This window comes from Rhodnius prolixus, unplaced genomic scaffold (genome assembly GCF_049639745.1).
Source record: "Rhodnius prolixus isolate KJV_2025 unplaced genomic scaffold, Rpr scaffold_2, whole genome shotgun sequence".
NCBI lineage: Eukaryota > Metazoa > Arthropoda > Insecta > Hemiptera > Reduviidae > Rhodnius > Rhodnius prolixus.
The window spans coordinates 18,786,829-18,813,225 of record NW_027411592.1 but is presented as its reverse complement, the minus strand read 5'-3'; the positions used below and the strand labels follow the sequence as shown (position 1 = coordinate 18,813,225).

General features: G+C 33.0%; 1 protein-coding gene across 4 annotated transcripts in view; it reads left to right on the top strand.

The window, feature by feature from the left end:
- Positions 1-26,397, top strand: part of LOC141449200 (uncharacterized) — a 180,490-nt gene that overhangs the window by 37,104 nt on the left and 116,989 nt on the right. For 2 of the 4 annotated variants that reach the window (XM_074118375.1, XM_074118378.1), the window contains exon 1: positions 8,255-8,379. The exons of 1 other annotated variant lie outside the window; for it this stretch is intronic. The gene's annotated coding sequence lies outside the window, so the exon portion shown is untranslated. Of the gene's footprint in view, positions 1-8,254; positions 8,380-12,353; positions 12,396-26,397 lie in introns of those variants that run through there. One more of the 4 variants, XM_074118377.1, reaches the window with a different exon arrangement.

Below are 26,397 nucleotides of genomic sequence, written 5' to 3'. Positions count from 1 at the left end.
AAATTAATAAAATGAACAATTTCAAAATCTTCAATATTTGATTTAAATTTTTCATAAAATCCATCCTTGTGCTATTTCGTAACTAAAACAACTTTCCAATCTTACTCTTTCAATAAATTTAATAGCGACACGTAACCTAAGTATATCCAACCAAATCTATTTGGGGCTGCCAATTAAATTTCAATTTATTTCGACATTTAAAAAATTGCAGTTACTAGATTCTATAATTTAAATGGACTCTCACTTGAGAACTTTCCAGCCAGTATCATTATACCAAGTTCTTCTATCATAGGACTTCCTGTAATTGAAGTTTATTCACCTCTTCTAGTAAGAGTAAACACCCTTGCGAGACTATGATGAAATATATGTACCAAATGTGATAGTAAATTGTACTGGAGTGACGGCCAACTGGGGCAATAAGGAAGGGAAATTTTTGAATCATCTGTTATTTAACTAGCCGCCGTAGGCATAATAGTTGCTACAATTCTAATTATTTATATTTATTAACATATGAAATCTTTTGCGCCTAGTCTTTTTCAGGGTTTTGCAGTATTCTGGATAGTGTTCTCTCGTTTTAGACAACATCGGCCTTAACCAGACATGAGCTCTAAGTGGCTCTTAGTAAGCGTAAACATAAAAATCTGTCAGGATAGTTTTAGTATACTTCCAATAATTATTTTGCGTTCAGACACGAGTTTAACCTTCTCTGAGCTGAAATAGGTTGATAGGGAGGGGATTTGGCTTAGCCCACTTTTTTTTTTAACCTAATCTCTTATTTAGGCAATGGGCTCAAAATAAATCCTTTTTTAGGTAGTAAGTAATGTGCCTATTTTTTCAGGCGGGCTTTACGTCTAACTACCAATTAGGTGTCGTGGACGTTGATGACTTATTCTTCTCAAGTTCTCATATGAACTATTAAATAAAATCCAAGGCCTAGACCGAGAATCGAACCCAGAATCACTTTGCAGGTCTCGTCCCTTTTTTCATTTTTACTGGAAGTGTTGCTATCAAATCGAATTGGCGGAATTTAATTCAAGAAAATCGTTGTTTTGTGATTCTTGAGTATACAAAACTTGTTTACCGCTGAATGTTTTCAAAATTTTCCAATTGTATATTTTTGATACACCTCAAAGATGAAGTTTTTGAAGGTATCAGCTATGTGAAAGTTTTGGGCAAATTGTTAAACATCACCTTGTGAGCTGCTCTCTAAATGTGCAAATTTACTGTCATCTTGCTGCTTTATAACAAAACTGGTATTAGATAATTTAGATAAGCCTGCTAGCATATTAGGAATTTCTTTCTTAATTGAAAGTGTTTCTTAACTAAGGATTCCATATCTCAGAAAACTAAGAGAGACCCTCTTTACAGTGATTTCTGTAATAAGCTCACATGTTTCTTTTAAAAGAATGAAGATTTCACTAACAATGTCAACAATGTGTAAATTTATTTTTAGTCACATTCTTTATACAACTGTGTAGATTTAAAGGGCTTAGAATATCTATAGTGTTCAATTACACTACTCTAATTAACTTCTGTATTGATTTTGCAAAGAATAGAGGTGTTTTTGATGAAGTGTAAAGTGTTTGTATGTGTCAATATTTGCGCTCATCAAAATTAACTAATGAAATAGCTGTTTAATCTTTATCTGTGGCTTAAAATTTGATTGTATTGGACAACTATCGTATTGATCTGTTCTAATGAACAAATAAATGAGTATGTTCGACGTCGTAAAAATTTTACCAGCACAAGAAAAGAAATTTCTTAACTACTCTTAGCTTTAGGCCGCAGCATCATGAATGAATTTTACTGGCATCTAGCGGTAGTGAGCCGTACTTTTTTAAGCAGCTACAGAATCTGTGGCCGGTTTTATTAAAACAAAATTCTATGTATGCAAGATCAGGGTACTCTTTAAATTGATGTTGTTGCTGGTTGTGTTGATGGCTAAATTATAAGAAATGAAATTATTTTCAAAACAATTTTTTCAACAAATTAGCATGTTGCTAGAAGTACATACAACAATTTACAAAATTTTTGGATTATTTTTGTGAAGAAGTCTTGTGCGAAAATGTTGTTTTTTTTTTTTGCATCACCAATTGTCCTAAAGTTCGAAGTATCTGTTTGATTATTTTGCTAATCAGCTCACATTAATAAAAAAGATTTAGTTTATCTTAATATTTAATAATACTGTAATTAATTTTGTGGACTTTTTCTCTGTTATTTTATATTTAACAAATAGTATTGAAGCAATATTGTGCAGGCTATAAAATGATTAAATTAAAATTGAATTCTGTAAAACTTTTTTTTTTTTTTTTTTTTTTTTTAATTTATTTGTTAAGTTACACCAGCGCTAGATGCACTATTAGTAACAATGTCAATAACTGATACCACTACAAACTCCACTAACTGTAAAACTTAAATTTGTAATAAAAGTATTATGTTATTCTTACAAAATAAGTGAATTACTTTTACATTATTAACTTCTTAATGCGCATTGCATAGGTGTTTTGTTGGTTAGTTTTCAGCAGGAGTCATACCTTCATTTTTCGAGAGCAAGTCACAGTAATTCTACGAAAGAAGAAGCTCAAATCTCTTTTTTTATGTTCTTAATGCGAGTTTTATTGGCTCGTGAGTCCTATAAAGGCCATAGCTCTTCCACTCCAAAAAGAGTAACAATGAAAATAAATCACTTAACAACCTCAGAATAAATCTAACATCAGATCAGAGAGAGGTATATATGTTTAAACAATTGATTAACAAATACTAATATTTTCTACAAAAGATGTACCTCATCTAGTCATTTCAAATAATATTAGTTGTATTTTTGTTATGCATAAATTGTTGTTCATTTTGCAAGTATAATCTGAGAAATTATTTAAAAAAAGAGAACATTACTTTAAATTTAAATATAAGAATCCGGATTGTTAATGGTTAATGGCCATTTAAATAATGTATTTGATCAATTTTGTTTGCTTCAATATACCAAAATTTACCACTTCGGGTGCTTTTTAAATGCTATCGTATTATATACATATACTTATCATCATTAGAATATGATTCTTACTTTACTACTAATCTCCAGGGAATTCGCTCGGCTACAGCTGTACCACAATGCTTAATGTTTGACTTTTGCCTCAATAGCTTTAATTTAACGTATACAGAACGGTCACCATGTGCTTCTCTTCTAATAGGATGTCCTTCATCACTTTGTCGCCCTTTCTTCTTCCATCTAAAGGAAGTTTTCACCATCCGTTCGGGCTTCCCGGCTTCGTTTGGTAACTTAGAAAGCAAGCGCTCATTATTCGTTATTTCTTCTGTACTAAGATGCTAAATGTAGATAGTAAAGTGGTAGAATTAATTATGGAAACTTTTGTTTATAATGATTTCATCGGCTCTTAAGCATTAAAAACTGTACAATATGGTCTGTTGGTTTGGTAAGTTTTCGTTCGATTCCAATTTCTTGAGTAAAACTTTTTGGGAACCATTTGAAAGGTTTGATGGATGAAGACACAAGACAGTTTTAAGGAGAGGTACCCTCCACTCTTTCCATACCCTCTTGAATCATACTGCTGTCCCACACATGACACGGGATGTGAATGTTTGGTGGAAAGACCAGTTTACATATGGTGAGTTCCCATATCAACTTCCTCTAAAGCACTGTTACGATTTTGTAAGGTTGTTTATGCTCGCATATCCGCGAGGTAAGCATAATAGCAATCCAAAAAAATGTTATTCATAAATAGTGTGTCTTTTGTTTTTGGTCAGCTATTAATGACTGAATCATAATTGATACATTGTTGGATACTTACCTAAATATAGTTTGTGACGCGGAGCGTTTTTTTTAGAAAATTGGAAACTATTTCCAGCAATAAGAAAAGTTTAATTATAGGCTGACTGACTGCAAAGCTATAAATCGTTTTAATTGACCAATTAGGTCAAAAGAAAAAGTTAACCTCAGTTAATAAAACTTGGACATCTCTGTATCTAATTTAAAATTTTATATAGGAACGGTGATGGTTACAATGAAATTACGTAATTCGTTCAACAAACCTTATTACAGATGGTGTATCTAATGAGTGGAAGAATTCTTCAAAATTATTAAACTTATTAGAAAATTACAGATCTATCAATTACTACTAATATATGTGGAATTATAAGTTTAGAACTGAGGTAACAAGCTGTATATGTAGCTATCTATACAAGAAATTCCCTCAGTTAATATATATATTTGTCTTTTTCGTTTTTAAATATCAAAGCATGAGATTGTTTTTTTATATTTTAAAATTTTATTTTTATTTGATGTAACGCGTATCGATTTGATGCATCAATTTTCTTGGAGTTGTTTCTCCGCAGAATGTTGCTTTTTAAAAGTAAGTACGCTTTGTTGTATGGCAAAATTTCATTTTTAGGGTGGAGGGAGGGAACTAATCCCAGAATAAGGTTTTAAATTCCAAATATGTACGAGGAATGTATTTTTAATAGAGTTAACATCCGATAGATCTAATTTTTCATAAAAAATTGAATAGTAAAAATAATTTTATAAAATAATGTTTTATAATTTATAATAATTATATAATTCTATAAATAATAACAAACTAAACTAGCAGACCCGATGTGTATAATATACTCTTGGCATAAAAATACAATGTTCGAAACCAAAATTCCAGAAAAACTAATAAAGATTTTGTATTTTCCTTTTTTTCTAAACCTCTACTTGCGGCACTAGTGGTCATATTGTGTATACATTGACCTAGTGCCTGTTTCTAACAGAGTATTAGTTTATTATAATACATGCTTGTGCAAATTTGTAATTGCTGGAAGACGTTGGACCGGGCTTATTTAAGAAAGAAGTATTCATCTGCATTGAAGCGTTCCAAAAATTATAGATCGAAAGATTCCTTGCCTTTTTTAAAGCCAATTTGTGAGTACTTCGCTCCAGATGTATTAAGCAACCTTCGTACAAACTTTGAAAGCCCATTAAACCTACCTAACGCAATAATTTTATGTTTTTTGTTTTTGTGTACATTACTTATGTACCAGACCCCATGTAAACGATATTGTTCAACCAAAATATGCCCAAAAATGCTATGCAAGGTTTATGCATGCCAAAGTGAAAAGAGGTTAAGCTGAGTAAATCGTTTCACGATGCAATTCTACTTCGAACGAAGCAGCAGATAGATTCGGCGATTGTGTTCACGATGATAGAGAACTTTGTTCGCGATTTCTAAGCACAAATCTTCAATCATTATCAAGGTTTCGTTGTAAACTTTTGCTGTGAAATCCTTTTTCATATTTGAATTTTCCTTGCGTATTCGACCAAAAAATATCGTCAGCCACGTGCGATTCATATTTCTCCAATAACTCTGTTGGAGATGAAGGAGAGCAGACGGACAATATGATTGCTAACAATGCATAAATTTGATTTGGATGTGGATTTTACCGTTTTATTCTGAATCTCCTCAAATTAAACCAACCGTACAATGTAAGAAATAGAAATTATTGAAATTTCAGCACAAATATTAGATATTGGGATTTTTTCTACTTTCTGAACTACTACATCCAAAAATAGCCAACCTAATGTGTATTGTGTAGTCGTGCCATTAAAGTACAATGTTAGAAACAGAATTTATGGAAATTTCAGCTAAACTATTTAAGTGTTCGTATTTTTTCCCTTTTTACGGATCACAACCAAAACTAGCCGACCTACTGGGTATAATATACGCTTGCATTAAAGTACAATGTTAGAAGCAGAAATTATGGAAATTCCAGCAAAACTAATGAAGCTTTTGTATTTTACCCTACTTTCTGAACTACTACTTGCGGCACTAGTTGTCATATTGTGTACACATTGACTTAGTGCCTGTTTCTAACAGAGCATTAGTTTATTATAATACATGCTTGTCCTAATTTGTCATTGCTGGAAGACTTTGGACCATGCTTGTTTAAGAAAGAAGCATTCATCTTGATTGCCAGGTTGTCATTCGACTCTCTATCCTTGTTTGCGTCGTTCAAAAGATTTTCTACTCGCATTCCATGTGTAACACTTAAGTACTTCCGAATACAGCAGTATTTTCGTATACGCATCATTTTGACATAACGTGAAGAAAGCAGTTACAAGTTGGTGCAGGTGGATTCAGGGCTATTTGTTGCACATTGAAAACTATGAACATTCAATTTAACAATGCAATCAGTATTATTGAAATGGATTCATAAAATATTTCTTTTTATGTCCAACAGATGGTGCTTTATTCACTGATGTGACATTTATACATACGTATAATAGGTATGTGATATACGCCCGTATTCGAATGCAACGTTGAGCCCAAATTTCAATGCAATTGGTGAAGAACTTTGGAAGATTTAACATTTTGAACTATCATTTACATTGTTACCTATATATACATATATAGGTACATTAAGGTTTATAAGGTTTCTTAATAAATATATTTCTGTAACTTTATAAAACGTACTATGTACTGAATTACACAGTTGACCTAACGTTACTATACATACGGCTAATCGCCTCCCACTCTTCGCGCTCTATCTTAAGAACGGTTGAATGTATGAAAAATTGCAATTATCCAAATTTGTGGAGAGTTTTATGCTCTACAACTTTTGTTATAACTTGAATTGTATTGAGAGCAAAGGAAACAAGATATTTACAACGAACCGATTTTCCTGACCTTCACCCACTGATTTCCGTTGACGGGAACACGAGATTCTATGAGACTTTTGAGCCAACTTATAAAATGCCAAAACCGATCTTCCGAGGTTGGAACCTACGTTGACTGGGCTCAATATTTATTAGCAAACCTGTTCGTTATACAGTTTTTGTTTTTTATTTAAATTTTTGAAATAATATATTTTATATCTTTGATTTACTAAAATAATAAGTGGCTGAACAGTCCTACATAGAACACAAAATGTGCATCAATTCTCTTAATTTAGTCTAGTTCGTTAATTGATAAATATTTGTTGTTTTTTTTATTTAAGGCGGTTTAATAAGGTTTTTTAATTTTAAGATAATGCTTACTTTTAGGACAACAGTCTTGCCGATAAGGTACCACTTTAGTGTATTGTACGGACATACCATCTTATACATAATATTAAGGAGAAATAAATGAGTTGTTAAAATTTAGATCTTAAAGAAAATTACACACTGCAAGAGCCACTTTACAGAAAATTAGTTGCTTTTGTAATAACGTTAAAAGTCATTTAGAGCAAAGGAAACAAGATATTTACAAAATAATAAAAGATTTTCGTGACCTTTGACCACTGATTTGCGGTGTCGCGTTTGCCAACCCTGTTCTAGACAGTAGGATACCTCTACTTTTAGGTGCTTATCTGATTCTTTTGCTAGCACGTCTTCAGCTTCATTTCCTTAGTGACGATCATCTGCTTTAATCCAGTTCAATGTACTTTTTACTTTCTTTTATGAGTTCGACTTCTGGATGAAATTTCTGATGCTCTCAATCAGTGTAATGCTCTTATTAAAGCACAAATAAACGAGAAAACGAAATTTTAGTTATTATAAATTCATTTTTTCTAGAATTATAAGAAAATTCATAAATGTTTTTGCACAAACATATTTTGTTCATACATATGTGTTACCATCCTGTAAACTCCACGAAGGACACAGAATCTCAATAGTGTGCTCTCTCTAGTGCTCAAATCATGGGCTGTTAAGGATGAAATGTCGCCAAGCTTTGCCCAAGGATCCGGTGGACGCAGTGGCACCTCTGCGCAGATTTCCTCAAATCTTCCTATGGTTTCAAAGGCAGTTAAGGATTAAATGTCTCCAAGCTTTACCCAAGGATCCGGCGGTCGCGGTGGCACTCTGCGCAGATTGCCTCAAATCTTCCTATGGTTTCAAAGGCAGTTAAGGATTAAATGTCTCCAAGCATTACCCAAGGATCCGGCGGTCGCGGTGGCACTCTGCGCAGATTGCCTCAAATCTTCTGGTTTCAAAATTTATATTTCTTCCTAAAATGTATAAATTGAAAATTTTGATTGTAGCAAGCTCCTAATAGAGCTAAGTAAAGACATAGCTTTCTAATTAATAAAACAAGCACACAGCAACCTAAACTATGTCAGTCTTATTACAGTACTTTTTTGTAAACATCTACTAACTTTTTATTTACGATTATGAATGGAACAAGTGACCGTGATGTTATTGATAAGAAGTAGAACACTGTAAATATACGGTATCATTCGGTAAAATTCGTTAACCATCGTAGTATAATTCCTGTATACAACTAGCCGGCCGACAACTGATAGCAGTTCTGTTCTAACCCTTGTGAGCGTAGTACGGTTGGCTACTGAGTTCCTTGCAATCATTCTATACGAAAAATAATATTTCTTTAAATTTTTAATTTACTTTGCGTAAGTATATAAAGAATATTGGTTTCTATTTTTTATATTAATATATTTCCATTAGGAATTTGATAGACGATATTCAATATTTGTGTTTATCTCTAAATTTAAATTATCATGTTTTTCCCCAATAACAAATAAATGTTTCATCAGTTTTAAATTGATAATGTATTAGGATATTTGTCAGTAATTTTCAATTACTTTTTTTTTCGGCAAGACCATTTCGCTCTTTATGCACATTTCGACAATCATTGTGTCATTAATCACTAATCCATTATCACCCATTAAGAGCTCTTAATTAAGAAGACGATACGCAGTTAAGATTTACGTAAAACCAAATATTTTGATAGTTTTTTTTTTATCATTGATGGTCAGTTATTCTTAAGTTTCAAATTATTTTATTTTTCGCCTGGATACTGTTCGGACGTTTATCCCGTGTACTCATCTGCATCAGTCTTCTATTTCTCGGTGGCAAATCGTTCCAATTTTTATCACCCATAATGTTTATTACAAATTGCATTAATGTTAAACATGTAACTGTCCAGTCTTCACTTTTTTCTTATTAAGTTGTTAATTTTGGGTTATATTTAAAACAACGACTTGCTGCAAGTCTTTTTTAGAAACTTTCGTATCTTGACTAATAATGAACGTTTCGATTCTCCAAGGAAGTCTTAATCACAAGATTTGTTAACGTTTCCAAATATTGTTTCAGTTTTCGGCTTTATTTTGTTCAACTCATTAGGAAAAAAGTGTCTTGCAAAATGAACCCCTCCCCAAAAATACTAAATAGCATAAAATTGTCCTATTTTATGCGAAAGGTAGACCAATAGTAAACATGGTTTTAAGCTACACTGGATATTAGCCTTTAAAAACCTATCTTGTCTTAGTTTAAGCTTTACTCTTTTAAACCCACTTTATTTAGGGTCTCCTGTGCATAATGCCTACTTTTAAAGTGAATTTTGTGCTTCATGGTTTTTTCTGTTCATTTCTCTGAGCTTTTGATAAAAGTTCGAAGTAATTCGTAGGTTTGTTTATTATAAAGGAGAGTTATTAATATTGTCACTTGAGATATGTAAACAATTATTATTATTATTTTGTAGACAACGATAACAGGCATCGGTAAATACGTTTTCAGATCTTCTCAATCTCTGTTCGTAACGTATTAACGTATAGTTATTTTTTAAAACATCCATGAGTTTGACTGTAATTCACAGCTTAATCAGCATAATATATTTTTTTATAGCCCAATGTTTTTGCGTTTTACTGCGCTAAGCAAAGCAGAATTTGAACGACTAAGAAAATATTACCAGTTCGTAGGTTCAAAGGTTGGTTAACCTGTTGAATTTATGGTCATTTGCTCCTTCTATTTAATTTCTTATTTTTTTGAGACGCACTTTTAATATGTACGTATAAATTAGAGCGTGAATTTTACTAAATAAAATTGCTGGTAATGGTAGGAACTTGTTGAACACTTAATATGAAAGTGTACTTCCTTCTTTAAAGATATGCAAATTTTATAGCTAGTTTTAAACACCTTTAATGTTGCTCGTAATAAATAAGCGCAACTAGAAGAGCAAGTTATACTGGCGAACAAAAGAAATAGTAATAGAAAATGCTATACTTGTTTTTAAGTAACGTAATAAAAATGGCTTCTCTACTTCAACTTTTTTTGGGTGTAATTTTTTTCACTTTATTCAATTTTTTTTACTATTTAGTTTTATATTTTTCAGGTGACATTAGGGGAGACCACTTTTGAAGAATTTGTTTTATCAGAGGCAAAAAATAATTAACACTACAATTTCAGATTCAGTAGGTTTTAAAAAGTATACGGTCTGGATTGGCTAGCTTTGAATAGTTTGTACCTTAATCAGTAGCTCTTTGATAGTTTTCTTATTTCGATTACTTTCTTACGTCTTATATACCTCAGATGAACATTCCAGAAAATTATAAAGTTTAATTCCTCCCAATTTTAATGTGCCAAATCCCGTTGTATGCTGGGACTTTGTTCTGCAAGTTTCATCTACAGTGTATAAAATGCTCGTAATATCAAAAATATGCAATTTAAAATTACAAAAATAATGATTGCTACTGCAGTTTTTTTTTTTTTTTTTAAATATGATCACAAATAGTTTCCAATCCCATTTAATAATGTCTTGAATAATGACGCTATCCATTTATTTATTAACTCTTAATTATGAACTGAAATATTAGAATATAAAGTTTTAAAAATGGTAGAGTAAGAGGGAACGAAAGAAAATATAGAATCTTGTTTGTGATCGCTGAACTGTGTACTGTACAGATGAAGTGTTCACTATTGCTGCTGACATTGCCACAAAAGCTGATCCGTTAACTATTAGAGAACGTTTGTAACTAGAATATGGCTGCTCAACAAAAAAGATAGAATTAAATTCAATATTTCATACTTGGCTACTGTTTAGAGCAAGGATGAGCAACACGCGGCCCGCCAAGCATTTCTAAAATTGAATTTATTTTATCGACTTTCTCCCATCAATATATTGTTATAAAATTAATTATAATAAAATGGTCGTACATACTAAACCTACATATTTTTTTATGGCGAGTTACTTGTCGACGACGTTTTTAAACATGCAATACGAACGCGCCGCGTCTGCGCGATTTTTTTGTGACGAGATACACACTTGTCGGTGACTTGTTCAACATGCAATACGGACGCGATGCGTTTCGTACGAAGTTTCGTAATTATTAATAAATAATTCGTAAATTATTAATAAGAGTTAATCTATGTGCGTCCCGCCAAAAAAAATTTAAATTTAAATTGGCCCATTGATTAAAAAGGTTGCTCACCCCTGGTTTAGAGTATTTCGTTGAGGTTGTTAACACTAGTATTACAGTTTACTTTAAAATGTTGCTCTTCTATCATTAAAAAGGGGAAATTATTGCCTATTATTTTTTAACTGATTCTTGGCTATTAAAGAAACTGAAGAAGAGTGGTAAATGGAAGTACATTCTTTAATAATATCTTGATTTTCAATAAGTTTCCATTTAAACCAACCCATTCTGTGTTAGCCAACAACGTTTGCTTATGGTAGATAAAACAACCGCATTAAATTACTGTTAATCTCTGCAAGTATTCATGTTGTTTGACTTGAAACATAAAGGACAAAGAATTAGGATTTCAACGATTGGATTCTTTGAGTTTTGAATGATCGAACTAACTTACTGTTCAATTTCTCAAGTCCAGACAGAACACTAACGTTAATAAGGTCTTTTCGAGTTATACTCTTTGAAGTTGTAGAAAATATACAATACAATCTTAAATTTTACTCATTTGAATAATATTAAATCTGAAGCATTAGTAAAAAATGGCTCATAAAGTTCAATTAAGTAATTGTACTAATTTGAAGGGATCAACTTAGTGGTTAGAGAACTAGATTCCCACAAGAAGAGTCGGGTTTAAATCCAACGGTCTTAGGAGCTTCGTGCAATTTACAGTAGTGTTATCTGCATCGAATAGTTCACCGTTGATGCTCAGACGCTTAAATTGGAAAAGGTACTAATATTGGCCTATGAGAGAAATAATAATTAGATATTTTTATTACTTGTGACTTACAAGTTGTAAGCATTAATTAATATCTGTATGCGGTAGTCGAACTGATCATTGGTTCTGATAAGAAGGAACTATAAAATCACAAATATCAAGCTATTTATTATGTGAATGCATTTCTTGTTGTTTTGTAACTGTTATTTAATTCTATTTTCTTGTTATTTTATTCACTATAAAAATGCAGTAAAATAGCTATTAACATTATTACAATACATAAAGTTTAACTAGTTTTTTTCATTACCTTAACAACAGTGCTTAATCTCAAATTGCTTCGTTTTTTCTCCCATATTCTTAACAGTGTTTAAACTAGTGTTCTTAGACTAAACTCTTATTTGTATACAGTGTTTTCTCGAAATCTTGTTTTGTTTTAAAAATTAAAAATACTTGTTGGTACCAGGTTTGTGCTGTGAGCGGCTGTTCTAGAGGAAATATTATTGTAGTAAGTAAATTTAAAAAGTGTTATAGTTTCTTTTTATCTAGATTGGGGTGTATCTTGACAGCTGTTATTTTCTTTCGTTTTGCTTTTCTTGGGGGCAATATTTACCTTTATTTCTTAGACAATTTTAAAAATTCCTTTCCGTTAAGTTGTCTTACTTTATTTAACTATTGATTGATTGCTTTGTTATCATAGGGGAACACTATTGGTTTTAATTGTTTGTGTACAATAAACAGTGTTTTTGAAGGGTGAAAAAAAAATAACATATTGAAATTATGATTCTACTATCGGTTTCCTGATACCATTATCAGAAAATTTTATATGTGACCTCCTTCATTCTATTTTAACATTTTTTGATTTCCAAATTCTCCTCGAAGGGTTCGCTGTTTAAAGGTCCTTTGAGCTAACTTTTCTGCACACTTCATTTCCCAGTATACTTGCAGTCCTCTAATTCGTTGATAAGCATACTTATGCAGCTTTCTATGAAGTCACTGTTTAAGGTCCCTAAGTTCAATAGCTCCCAGTCTCTTTGATCATGGTGTTTAGTACTGTCTGCCTGTTTATGAAAATTACAAATTTTTTCGTACCTTTTTTTTTAAAGGGCCTCACATTTCCTTAAATTATTCAGTAATAATTTGCCTTCTAAATTTAATGACAGGATTAAAAAAATTTAAGAAAATTGCGACTCATTAGAGATATTGATATTATATGCCGGTCAACTAGAATTAACAAATGTAATCAATAAACTATCAGTAAATATTAAAAACGTATTATCCGTTCAGTGCATTATTCAGCAGGAATTCCACCCAGCTCGCCCTAATCGTTTGATTGATCTATTATTTTCAGTGTAACTTTAAAAGAATCAATTATGTTCATCATAAGCGAATGTAGTACGAATTATTTTGCATCCTAATTAATATAATCGAGCAGTTCATCTCGATGTTTAAAAAGTAGTATTTAAGTTTTTAATAATGGGAAAATCAATGCTGAGGCCTTCATCTGTTTTTCAAACAGAGCATTGCGGTTTCTAGGACAACAAGTGAAGTAAGAATTACCTCTGACAATCAGGCTCCTTTGAAAGCCTAAAACCAGGGTGTCTATTAAAACTTTTGTAGGGATCCTTCCTACCTCTTTTGCGCTACAGTCCTAAAAGGACCAGGTCCTCCTCAATCAAGGCTTTCCACTGTGCTCTATCGAGAGCCTTCAGTCTTCCACCTTCGCATACCCATTTTCATCGAATCCCCCTCGACGTCATCAAGCCATCTCATTCTTGGCCTACCTCTTATTCTGACGCCTCTGGGCCTTCCATATAAAAGGCGTAGTTTGCAGGAATATAGAAGAAATAATGATGATTTACCCGGTAATAAAGTAGTGAAGTAATTTGTGTTTCCAACTCTTCGAAGGCTCAAAATACGTGATGGCTACTACGCCAGAATCAGTTGGTGAGAGTTACAAGAAATAAATATGAAGTGACGCCAACTTAACTCTTCCACTCATTCGAAGAGATTTATAGTAAAAACCGTGAAGCTTAAGGGCCTTTCGAGCGCAACAAATAAAGTTAAAAAGCTCTGAGGAACATTTTGCTTTGTCCTTTGTGCAATGCCCATTGTTTGAGAGGCTTCCGAGTGGAGGTAACATAAAGAGACTGGGTTCTTAGACCTGCCTCTGTAGTATATCTGAAACTGTTACGAGATGGACAGATTAAAGAGTTATAATGAATATTGAATGTAAGAGTTTCGGCTTTTTGTCGTGCAGGTTGGTGGCTCATCGTGGCCTTGGTCTTATACATCCAGGACACCCGTTTCAAAAATAAAAATTAACAGTAAAACTTTACATCCTAAATCTGGAACCTTCTTTATTAGCATACCCAATATTAGTTTTTCAGCCCAAAATCTGTGTATCTGTAATTAGCTTATATCAATTAACAGCCACATACAAAGTTGTCCCCTTGAGTGCTAACAAAACTTGTCTAATTTGCCAGCCGTTTAAACAAAGAATTTAGAGGATTTAATTTTTTTAAAAAATCTGATTGTCTGTTCACTGTTTTTGTATAAAGTTCTGTTTAGTTCCAGTATTGGACTGCGTGTATTCTACGCATATTGAAGGCCACTCATCGTATTAAAATAAATCTTTACTATTCTATGTTCTGTTTTGTGTTGGCTGGCTCAGTACTAACCCCAACTGTAATCCTTTTTTCCTCTCGTTCTAGCCATCACTCTCTCTTTGTCTACTTATTTTTATTTTTTTTGTTTGTAAGCAGGAAGTTTTGACGTCTGATCCTTTGGGAATGAGAAATTTGTTCTGTAGATAAATTGAGACTTCTTTCTTTATACATCTCACCCAAAACTATCTGCTTCTACTACTACAGGTATTAAGAGGGGCCTAGAGATTTCTCTCTCTCCAATTGCTGTTATTTTTAAAATGTTTATATAGTCGAAGATTACCTAAAGTAACAAAGATTCAATTTCGTTTCGTTAACACTACAGCCATCCTCATTGCATTATTTACTGTTCAACTTTGAAAATAGCATTTCCATATATCTATATTTACTATTCACTTCTTATGTACATTTATTAAGAAAATTTACTCAAGAATATAAATATTTGTGTCCAGTAGTACGTTAAATGTATATCTGTTTAGTGTTTCTGTCCAGTTATGTCAAATCTAATTTTTAACTTTTTTAACATTTTATTTATTTATCTATTTTCTGTTCTGTTTATGACAATTTACCAAGTTACGTTCTCTTTTTAATTCATTCCACTTAATACTTTTTCGGTATTGTTGAAGAGTATCCTACATTTTCAGTGATGCTTATTCGATCACATAATTAATTGAATATTACTAAAATTTAATTTGACTCGCATATCATTTTATTTTTAACCGTTAAATTGGATTCTTTATCTGTTTTTAGTTTCTTTAGAATGAAATTTATTCTTCAGAAATTTGATAGATTTTTCTTTTTTTGAGAAGTGAGTAGAATTAAATGAATAAAATTTGATCTGTTGTGTTGGAAAATCTCGAGAGTCTATATTGGAGAAAGGGAGTCTGCTTCCTTTTTTGAGATTTTGACTTTACGGTCCCTTAAAAAATAGGCCAGCTTTTAAAAAATATCTCAGGTAAATCTGCAAACTTCACAGCGGGAGTAAAATCAACAAAATGAAATTTATAAATTTGAGCAGCATCCGTGAAGTAAAAACTGTAGTTTGTCATACTAGAAATATTACTTAACATGCCAGAACTATTGTAAAGAAAATTTGGTTAAATTAAACTAGATTCGTAATTGTAGTATTTCTAAAAAAAGAATGACTGCCAGCACTTCCGTCAATTGAGACCCACTGTTATCTTGATTAACTCCAGTCCAATTAATAAAGAAACTACTTCTACTAAAATGTTTTTTATTCGTACATCCTCTTAGAGGTTTTACTGGCCATCTTTATATGATGACAAAGTAAATATCCCTTTTGGAATTACCTTGGTCTTTGACCCAGCAAATAAAACTCGTGCAACTTCATTAGCTGTTAGGAGCATTTGAGAAGTTAAAGTAAGCCGCTGGTCGCTGCTAATCAACAAGATAGTGAAATTCCGGGATTTTCTCTTCTCATAACCCTTTTTATTGTTCTCTAACCAGTGGTGGGGGGAGTGTTAGCTGTCCCGAAATACCATGTCCGGACGGCGAATTACAAAACTCGGAATTTTAGCAACAAATTCAACCCTACGAGTACTTTATTCGTAGGACCAAAAATTGTGCCTTATATAAAAATGGTCCTTTAAAGACCATTCCTTATTAACGAGGTGTGGCTATTAAATAACGAGACTGATGCTGAAGAACTATGCATGCGCCAAATCCTAACGACTGACAGCTGTGCAGCGTAAAGCCTTCTCTTTCGATTGCAGCGTCTCACGTGCTTGTTAGAGAAATCTGTCTGACCGGAACCGTCGTTTTGTGTAAGAGGTGTTAGTTTCGTTTTGCCGAAAACATGGTACTTACACATGTAGTAGAGCAACGAATTGTGGTGAATTTTCCCATGAAACTGGGTAAAACCGCTACTGAAACTTATCTTTTATTAAAAGAAGTTTATGGTGATGAATGTTAATTACATGCGCGAGTTTTTGAGTGGTTCAAGCGTTTCCAAGATGGCCGATAAGATGTCGGAGATTATGACCACCCGGGTCGCCCTTCCACGTCCAAGACGGATGAAAATATCGATTATAATTAATCAACATTACTACCGTGAGGTGCTTGCTCAATTCTGTGAAAGAGTAAGGAAAAACCGGCCCGCTTTGTGGAAGAACAAGTCATAGGTTCTCAATCAAGACAACGCGCCGGCTCACACTGCATTGTCTGTCAAGACGTTTCTAGCCAAGTACAACATCCTAGATTTAGGTCATCCGCCTTATTCTCCTGCCCTGGCCCCCATGTGACTTTTATCTGTTCTCCTAAAGTTAAACGTTCTCCTAAAGGAAAACGATTTCAGTCCGTTGAAGCTGTGAAAGAAAAAGCGGCACCCGTCATGCAGGAGCTGACAGAAAAAGACTTCCAGCACTGTTTCGAACAATTGTAAATCTGCATGGAGCATTGTAGGGGTAGGGGAGTGGTATATACTGAAGGTGATAATAACTAAATATGTATGTCTCGTTATTTAATAGCCACACCTCGTAATCCATCATGAGTATTTTTGAATCAGATTACGTCTGCATATCGTGTAGTGCCGACTCTACGCTGGGGTAGATCTTTTATAAAAATTCATTCGTGACCTTTTTCCACTCTGTATTTCAATAATTTTCATCCGCAAACTGTAGTGTCGACACGTAAATGAGCTTGTTAATACATTTGTCAAGCAAGTGTGCGCTGGGCAGTTCATTCTTTCTGTCACATTATTGGTAGAGTGGTAAAACATCTTCCTCTGCGAACAACCCGAAGAGACTCATAATTAATAGTTAGTTCATTATATTGAGTCCATTCGGAGCAGAACATAATCTTCATTTCGCGTTGGAAGGTGTTAGATTTGGAATTAGAATTTGCGTTGATGGCAGTAACTCTCAGGGTCTGAGGTACTCTTATTAAATGCAATTTTTCCTCTATTTCTACCACGATCTTCTCCCAAGATTCTGATTTAATTGGCCTCATTTTCGACTATTGTTGAATTGGTTCCTCCCAAATCGAGGCAGGTGGTGATTGACGGCAATCCAATCATCACTTTTGATGCAAACACAAAAAAAAACTTAATATTTGCGAAAATGCTACTATTAAGTCATTACTTAGAATAATATGATCTTTGAATTAGAGTTGGATTTGTCATTAAATATAAAATAAATTACTGAATGTCTTGTCCATCACAGTTAAATAGAGTGTCTCTTGAGATGAGACACGAACAAACAAGAAGGCGCTTAGATCGACGAACGGTAATAGGATTATAAGTGAGGTATATCGTTCAAAGAATTACATCACGGAAGAGGTTGTGGAACTAGAGATGAGATGGAAAATGGAGATGGATGTTCCTGCCGGTTTTTCGGTCCATAAGTTGAATCGGTCGCAGACAAATAATCGATTTCATTGAACTTCAATTCAGTCTCTAATAGTTGACCGCATGTCTACTTGAAAGTGAAGAAATATTAGGTTTTTTTTTTTCTAAGCAAAAACTTTACGATATTTGGCTTCGCGAATCTAAACCAATCCTTAGCTTTCTTTCATCCAAACTGTAGATTATTTTTTTCAATCCTCCGATTCTTATACTATCATTTTAATTTTGGTGACGTAATATGTACTTGAGTTTTCTTAAAAGCTAATTCATCATTTTAATTGCATTAAAATTTACCAACATTTTCAACATTGATTAATTATATTTTCAAAAAACTTGTCCTTACTAAATATGGATATCTAGTTAACAAGTATAGGCTTCCATACCAATATAGTACTTTGCATTTCTATTTAAATTATTTAAACACGAAATTAAGAAGTTGGCTATAAAGTTTAGGTAGGTGGTTTTTACCCGTATCACTGCTGTTTTAAGGCATTCGGAATAATATGTTACAGAATTATTTCTGCTTCTTTCTAATTTAGACTATTTCGAGGTACATGTGTCACTTAGAATCGAACCAGTATATGAAGACTAATGATCCCAGCCACATTGTCTTAAAATACTGATATTTTATATGAATGTAGTGGAAAAATGCTTCGCTAGTGAGTTTTGACGTTCAAGAATTTTAGTAACGGCTGGCGCTTGCTTGACATAGTCTACAATAGGAGCTGTCTCCTCCACTCGAGTTCTGATTACCGGCTTAATTTACTTATTCAGAGATCATGGGTTGGAATGTTCAGTTAGTTGATTGTTGTAAACAAATTAGTCGGTTGTTCAGAAGTTTTTTTTCTTTTTCAGTTTTATTGTTATTTGGTTGCACAGTTCAGGATGAAACACTAAGTTCCTGCAGATGCATCTTATCTTTCATTTCCTTTTGTCTTATGTAATACTACAGATTGATCTGTAGTCGCTACGAGTTTTTTGGTGCCTATTGTTATCATTTTCATTGAATAGCCCAATGGTTTTTGGTTTGCAACAACAATGTACCCGGAAAAACTAGCGATGTGATTGTAGATGTTCTACACAGTAGAGTAAGTCGAAATTAGCGAACAGACGTAATTGGTTATTATTGTTAAAGGGAGTATAATGTATAATATAATGCACTGCTAAATAATGATTTATTTTTTACTGGATCCATGAAATCACTGCCCTAGGTTCTCCCAGAAATTTCTAGAAAAAATTGGGAGCAGTCATTCTTGTGGTATCTGAAAAGAACGATTTCCTTGCTAATATTTCGACTTGTAAGGTAAAGTAAAGTAATCGCCTATTTTTTCAGGCGGGGCTTAACGTCCAACTACCAATTAGGTGTCGCGGACGGACTTGTAAGGTTTCCACCAATGAGCTCTCTTATGTAGTGTAAGGTTTTTGACTTGAAGATCAGCTAAAAGCTAATTTTCCCAAAAAAAATTAAAAAAAGTGTCCACTATCTATCTTAAGAGTTATCTTAGGCCTGGTTTGGCCTGAAATTGCATTGTCCTTTTTGTTTATGACGTTAAAATTTATTGTTAACCCACTGCAGGCGTCCGTCAATGCGACGAGAACAGTAGGTTAGTGGTGGCCTTTTTTTGGGAAAATTCGCAACATTGCTGCAATGGCAACAGACTCATTTCCGGTCTTTCTGTATGCACCTAGTTCCCTGTTGCGAACTGCACACGTCCAGTGTTCATTTCTCGATTTCCTAATTACTTAATGAAATTGAACGAAGTAAAACGTTACTTCTAATAAATACGATTACCAGCGAATTCTAATAGAGAAATACACTTCTTGTTTTTTTTTTTTTTAATGTAGAGATTATTTATTTTACATAAATTGAATTTCTTAACTTTTTACTGTATTTATTTAAGAGTTCTGGTTAAATAAAAAAAGAACTATGCTCTAATATCCAAAGTTCGACAAATATTTTATCTTTATCATGAAAACAAAATTTAGTGTTACACGTCAAACCAAATCATTATTACGGTCCTTCGACGTGTAGGTATATTCGTTGTGAAAAATATAAAATTGCCATTAACTATAAAAAGTCGAAATTTTAATAAAATACAATAAGAATATTATTTGGTGGGATGTTTCCTTTATCTTACCAGTAGAACTGCCAAGTATTTTATACCGTGAGGGGTGGAGGGAGCCAGCCAGCCAAGTTATAAGAGGTTGGTACATGTTTGGTTTCCGCATTAGAGATTGGGAATTACGCACACAAATAAAAGCTCTCAACCCTTGTGCAAAGCCATTTTTTATCTTAGATAGAGGTTCCAGACCTCAGTACGAGCATGATTTCATTTTGCACAGAATTCAAAGCTCTTTTCTTCTTTGTAAAAGCTCATGCGTCTCCAGTTAACTACGAGCAATGCATACGTGAAGCGGTGAAAGATTTTGAAAGAGCACAGAATGCTCTGTAATCTCAAGCCCCAGAAATTTCAGAAAAAGTCTATTATAGCAGTGTCTATTATGACGTAAACTTTTGGTTGTTTTTGCCCTGCTTTCGACGTGTATACACGTCATTGTCTGATTTTAATTCAGCACACTGTGGGGGATTTTTAAAATTAAATTCCAACTCTTAACTGGTTACTAAAAGACAATTCCCTTGTCGAACACTTAAAATTCTCTTCATTACTGAGTTTTACGTTTGCTTAAGTATTGATGTTAGCACGATGAAGATGACGTATTAAGGAAAACGTCATTCTATGAATACTTTATCAATAGTTTCAAAGAAAATCGATTGGTTGCTATCTGGAAAGATGGTATCCGATACACAATTTTTAGCCTTACCTAGAAATAGTAACAACATTTTCAGAAGGCCATCAGAGACATCTTTGTAAATTTTTCCATCCTTTCTTTGCCCACTTTCACATTAATAGAAGTTTTGTCTTAATGCTAACTTGCTTTCATTTCACTATATAAATTTAATCGAGAATTTTTTTTTCTCTTGTAAGTAGGATTTTCATTTTTCATTTATGTTAAATGCTTTCATATCGCCAAGAATACAATTCTATCTATTCTTTATCGAGATAGGTTTTTGATAAAATTTTTGCAAAATAATTCTAGCAACACAATCTCTTGAAGATAAAAGAAGTTACCGTTAACTATATACCTTGGCGAGATTCTCCGACGGCTCCTAAGACACAGAAGCTGAGGGAGTTAACGGTGTTAATTCGAGGTGTGCCTAATATCTTCGGTTAGCCTAGAAAAACTGGCCACAATTTTTTTAGACAGAACTAGCGGCAATTTAGTAATAATTTTACTGCTAAAGTCATAATAGAAGGATAATAATTGATTAATGTGTTATTTATTAGATATCTTGGCTGCTTTACTAGTAATCAAGTTGAGAATTCAAGAAAGTATGAAATATCTAAATGATCATTTTGCCCACTAAAGAGCTATCAGTTTATGGCTATGCTAAATTGCGCTGTAGTATGATACCAAAAAGAAGTTGATGGACAAATAAACAGGACAGTGGTGGGTAAAAATGAAGGTCTAGCTAAAGACAGTTGAAAAAAATCAATATTAGCTTTCCACTCGGGTTTATTTACTTATTACTCCGACAAAGCCGAAAACTGTTCCAATGTTTGTAAGCTTCTTGGTAGGGCCACTGGAGACCCATATAAATCGCTTGCATTGCAAATTCCTTTCAACGTTTTGGGCTGAACAGATTTGTCAGGAAGAAACACCCACTACAACTACACTCATATTGTTTGTTACCTACATAGCAGTAATCACTCCTATCGTCTTTTTTTTTTTTTTTTTTTTTTTTTTAAATGATTTAAGGCGCGTCAACATCTTAGGTTATTGGCGCCCGGAGCTTTTTTCAGTGCACTGCCGGCCTCCGGACATTGTTCTCTCGTTACAGACAACACTGTCCATCACCGGACAGTGAGCTGTAAGAAGCTCCTAGGAAGAGAAAATCTAAGGGTCAGCTGCTGGATTCGAACCCGGGACCTCCGCGTGGGATTCCAGTATGCTAACCTCATAGCTAATCCCTTCCCTTTCATATCGTCTTCGTGTCTTAAATAGTAACTAATGCAGGGATGGCGAACCTTTTTGAAAGTGGGTCAAATTTTGTTCATTTTTTTTTTAGTACTAGGTCTTGGGTCACAAATGCCCATTTGCACAAAAGTTAAGTTTAAACATTTTAAACTGAATATTTTCAAAACTAACGAAACAAGTGCTATGGAAGTCTCTTTTTACAAACATAACTGAACAAAACCTTACAAAAGTGTGTTTTATCTGAAGAAAAATCTAAATATGGTTATTTGCTTCGGGTTGTCGAATTTTTTAACAAACAAAATATGAAATATGTAAAATTATACATTTTTTTGATATTTTGTAAACTCTTTGGCTTTATTTCAAATACTACAAAAGCATTTGTCGTCATTTGCGTTTTAGAGCTGTAATGATCTAACTGAAGGTTATAGATAGCATTTAAATTGCTTTTGTGTCAATGCGTGATTGAAAAAAATACAGATAGAATATAAATTATCCACAAAATTAGAAAATCTAAACCAACCCGCGTAAAAAAAAGAAATGGTTGCCTAGCAATTGTGTGTCAGTGAAAAAACTTGCGCGGGTCTTAGGTTCGCCATCACTGAACTAGTGTTTTTGTCGTTAGTCTAAAAATCCTGTGAAGATTATTCCCAGTTCTTTTTTATTAAGTAACTGGTCCGCTTAGTTAGCGATATTCGGAGAGCCGCATAGTTCCGTGAAGAAAGAGTTAGGTCCGCTTAGTTACGAGATTCTCGCAGAACCGTCTAGTTCACTGAAATTATTCCTAGTTCGCTCCCACTTTAGGGCTGCATAGGGAAAACTTATATTAATATATTATTGACCTTAAAAAAATTATCTATTTTTGTATCTTTATTTTAAGTTTATACTTCTAATTAGCCCATTTTTTGGATCGCTGATTGGTGCAGCTAAACTTCATTTAGGAAAAATTAAAAAAACGTCTAGACATAGTAGTTACAAAAACTAAAAATAAAGAAGTCAACAACCTTTGTGAAGATTGTGACCTACTATAAATCGCCTAGTCTTTTGTATTGACCCTTTGCTATGCTATATTGATTTCTACATTCAATTCATTGCAGCCCCATATTTCCGGTGGTTCTTTTTTTTGGCACCATGAAATAATATTGGGAACAGCTGCTCTATAAGAAGTAACATTTGATTATAAAAGTGAGTATTGTTTGTAGTTTTCCCTCATTGTATCTTCTTCTAAATAGCAAAAAAAAACAGAAATATATATACTTTTTTTACTTACCTCTTTTTTTGTTCACAAAGTTAAAAAAAAAAAAATTAGAAATAGTCTGAACTCGGAAATCACGGAAGGAATATCACAAAAATTAATCAGGGGTACCAACCCATGGCCCGGAGCTGCACGTTGCCCGCCCTAAATTAATTTATGTCCCGCGATGTTCATCCTAATTTTACGAAATTTGTTTATTATCTCCTTATAGAATTGATTGTCTTCTAACACTTATAGTATGTCACAAAAGAGAAATTTTACAATTTTAATCTGTCACAAAACTTTTGTGCGCATTTTGATCTACTTTTAACAGAGAATCGTTTTTTCGAAAATGAAATTTACCAAACATAAAGTTACACTGAAAACTATCTGAAAATATGTACAATTATTACACATCTACCTCTTAAATTGTACACAATTGCAGCTTTCTAGCTGTTTGTATAATGGAGATACAAGGTGATAAAGTTTGGGAGTTTTATCGTAGTAAGTTAATACTTAGTATTTCAATTGGGTTCCACCAGGGTATCCAACTGTAACTTAGCGATTAAGATTCCCAAAATTGGAAGGATTTTACTAAACAGAGTTATTACTTTTTTTGAGATTTTTCTAGATATTACTCGGGAATTTGTTTTTCCCAAAATATACGCTTGTTCTAACCCATGTTCGTCAACCACCAGCTTTGCTTAAAACACCTTCTGTTCTGAGAAATCTAATTCGGGCTCACCAAAAGAGAGCTTGGATGGGTAGCTGCTCTTTAAAAATACATTTTTATTATAATCTACAATTCTCGTTTTTATGTATTATTTAATGAGTGTGTAGGTAAAATTCCAACCAAGCAAAGGTATACCAGTTATTTTATTTTATTATTTTTTTTGGAGAATTTTTCATTTTTCAAAAATATGCAAAAATGACGATTTTCTCTGAGCCACACTTAAATTTATGGCTTTTATTGGAATAAGTTTTTAAAATTCGTTTTAATCCATTCTGAGGATAAAAATGGGTTTAGATTTAAATGTTTCGTTTCAGTGTAATGACCAGTTTTTAAGTATTGAATAATTAATTAATTAGGTTTTTTTTTCAATACTTTGAATATATCTGGATCGTGGAAAATCTCGTGATAATCGTGTTCACACTTTTATTTTTCTATTTTCGACCCGTCAACCATCTGCTGTCATTGGAGAATGGTGGAACATTTTTGGTCGATCTTCGAACAGTGTTCTCTTTTCGAACCAGCAGCTGATACAAAAAATCCTTAACAAAAATTGACGGTGAGTTCTCATCCAGAATCTAAGGGATCTTTGCAGGAAGTCCTGATTAATATTACAAAGCATACGTCGCATAAGCAATATATGATCATGGACAACTTAACGTTGAATCCCTGAATTCTTCAGGAGTTCAAATTAAGTTTTACCAATGGATTCTGTCAATATGATTTTTGAACATATTGGAGAATTAGGTAAAATTAGTTCTTCCTCGGGATTGCAGTTTCACAATGAAATAAAATAAGTATGTTTGAGTTTTAATGCATCTTCTAATTTATTTATAACATCTTTAAGAAAATTCATTTATAAAGTATAACATTGTGTATGTATTTATTGTGTGGCGGCCTAGTTGTGCAGAGTTTTAGAGCAGAAAATTACTTTATTAACAATTAGGTGAAACTTCTAGTATGGTTTTCCTTTTCATTCGTGCACAACTCCTACAAAATAAGTAGTGAAAAGCTTCATTCTTGCTTTGATTTAAATGAACAGTTACTGTTTAAAATTGTGTTGATTGAAATTCAAATAAATTTAACCTGATTCCATTGTAATTTTTAATTAATTTATGTAAAAATAGTTTTTTTGTCATATTTCTGTTACGCCTTAGTTTTTCAATTGATGGCATGATTTGCAAAAACTGATAATGATGCTGAGATCTGTGCGATTTGATTGTGATTTCTAGGAAGTGATTGCACTTTTAATCTGCTTTCGATCCTCATCTTGAAATGAAACTACATCCAGAATGTGCTCAGGTCAATTATGTCGATCTTTTGACCTGATCGAATTAAGATATTATAGCTGGTTATTTGTGCTAATGGTTCTCGTGAAACACGCAACAAGTTAACTCCTTTGCAAATGGACATGGTGGTGTGTGTCCTGGTCTCTTAAGAACTCTCTGTTTTATGGTCAGGCTTACTCCGCCAGTCGTTATTGCAACATTTCCTGCTTTCTCACTTAGCACCACAAGAAGTGATTGGGCTATAGAATTTGGTTCCAGTATCTATGAAATCTATGAAACATTTTAAAGTTCATCGAGGACGCCGCGATTTATTAGTTTCACAGTACTCGAATTATAAATGGTAACTATTTAAAGACATAATCTTTATGGTTCACAATTTTTGGCCAGCTTTTCGCCAGATGATTGAAATTTTCATTTTGAATAAATAAAAAATTATTTAACTGTAGTTTAGCGTAATTTTGTAGACCAGCTACCGTATATTTTTCCTGTCAATGGACACTTAATCTTGAATTATGTTACATTCTGTTCAATCATCCCTGGACTGGACACGAAAATATTTAATAATTTTGATTGCCAATAGGTTTCAATTTTAAATGCGGTTTCGGCAGTTTCAATTCACAGTTCTTACAAAGTTGGAAGAGTCTCCCCAAGTTGAAGAGCATTGTAAAAAATTGTTATTTTTAAACGGAGATTTTGTAATGATGATAATTTTTTCGTTATAAAATCTAATTTCTCTATCTGACTAATTTGTTGAACATAATTAAGAACAAATTGATTTTTATGTGTTGATATTTTTGACTGAATTACCTTAACGGCCATCCCATTGTTACTGTCCCCTTTTAAACCAGTTTGTTGCCCAGATCAACTACCTCCAAAGTACATTAATTTACCCCAACTATTTTGCTCAATCTTTAATAATGTCGAGTTTTCTACATGGTAGTAATTTTTATTAAAAATGTCTCAGTTGCTAAATTATAGGTTGTTTTTTTTTTTAAAGTAATCAGTCTTAAAAAAGAAAATTAGCGATTTCTCAAAAATACTGTTAACTTCATTGTATTCCAGCCATAGTTGGAAATTGCAGGTCCACAGATCTAAAGGACTATTATTTCTTGAGAACATAAAAAAAAATAAGACCCTACTAGAAACTGTTAAAATTGCGCCGTGATCTGTGTGGTCTACTTTATTCAAACGATGA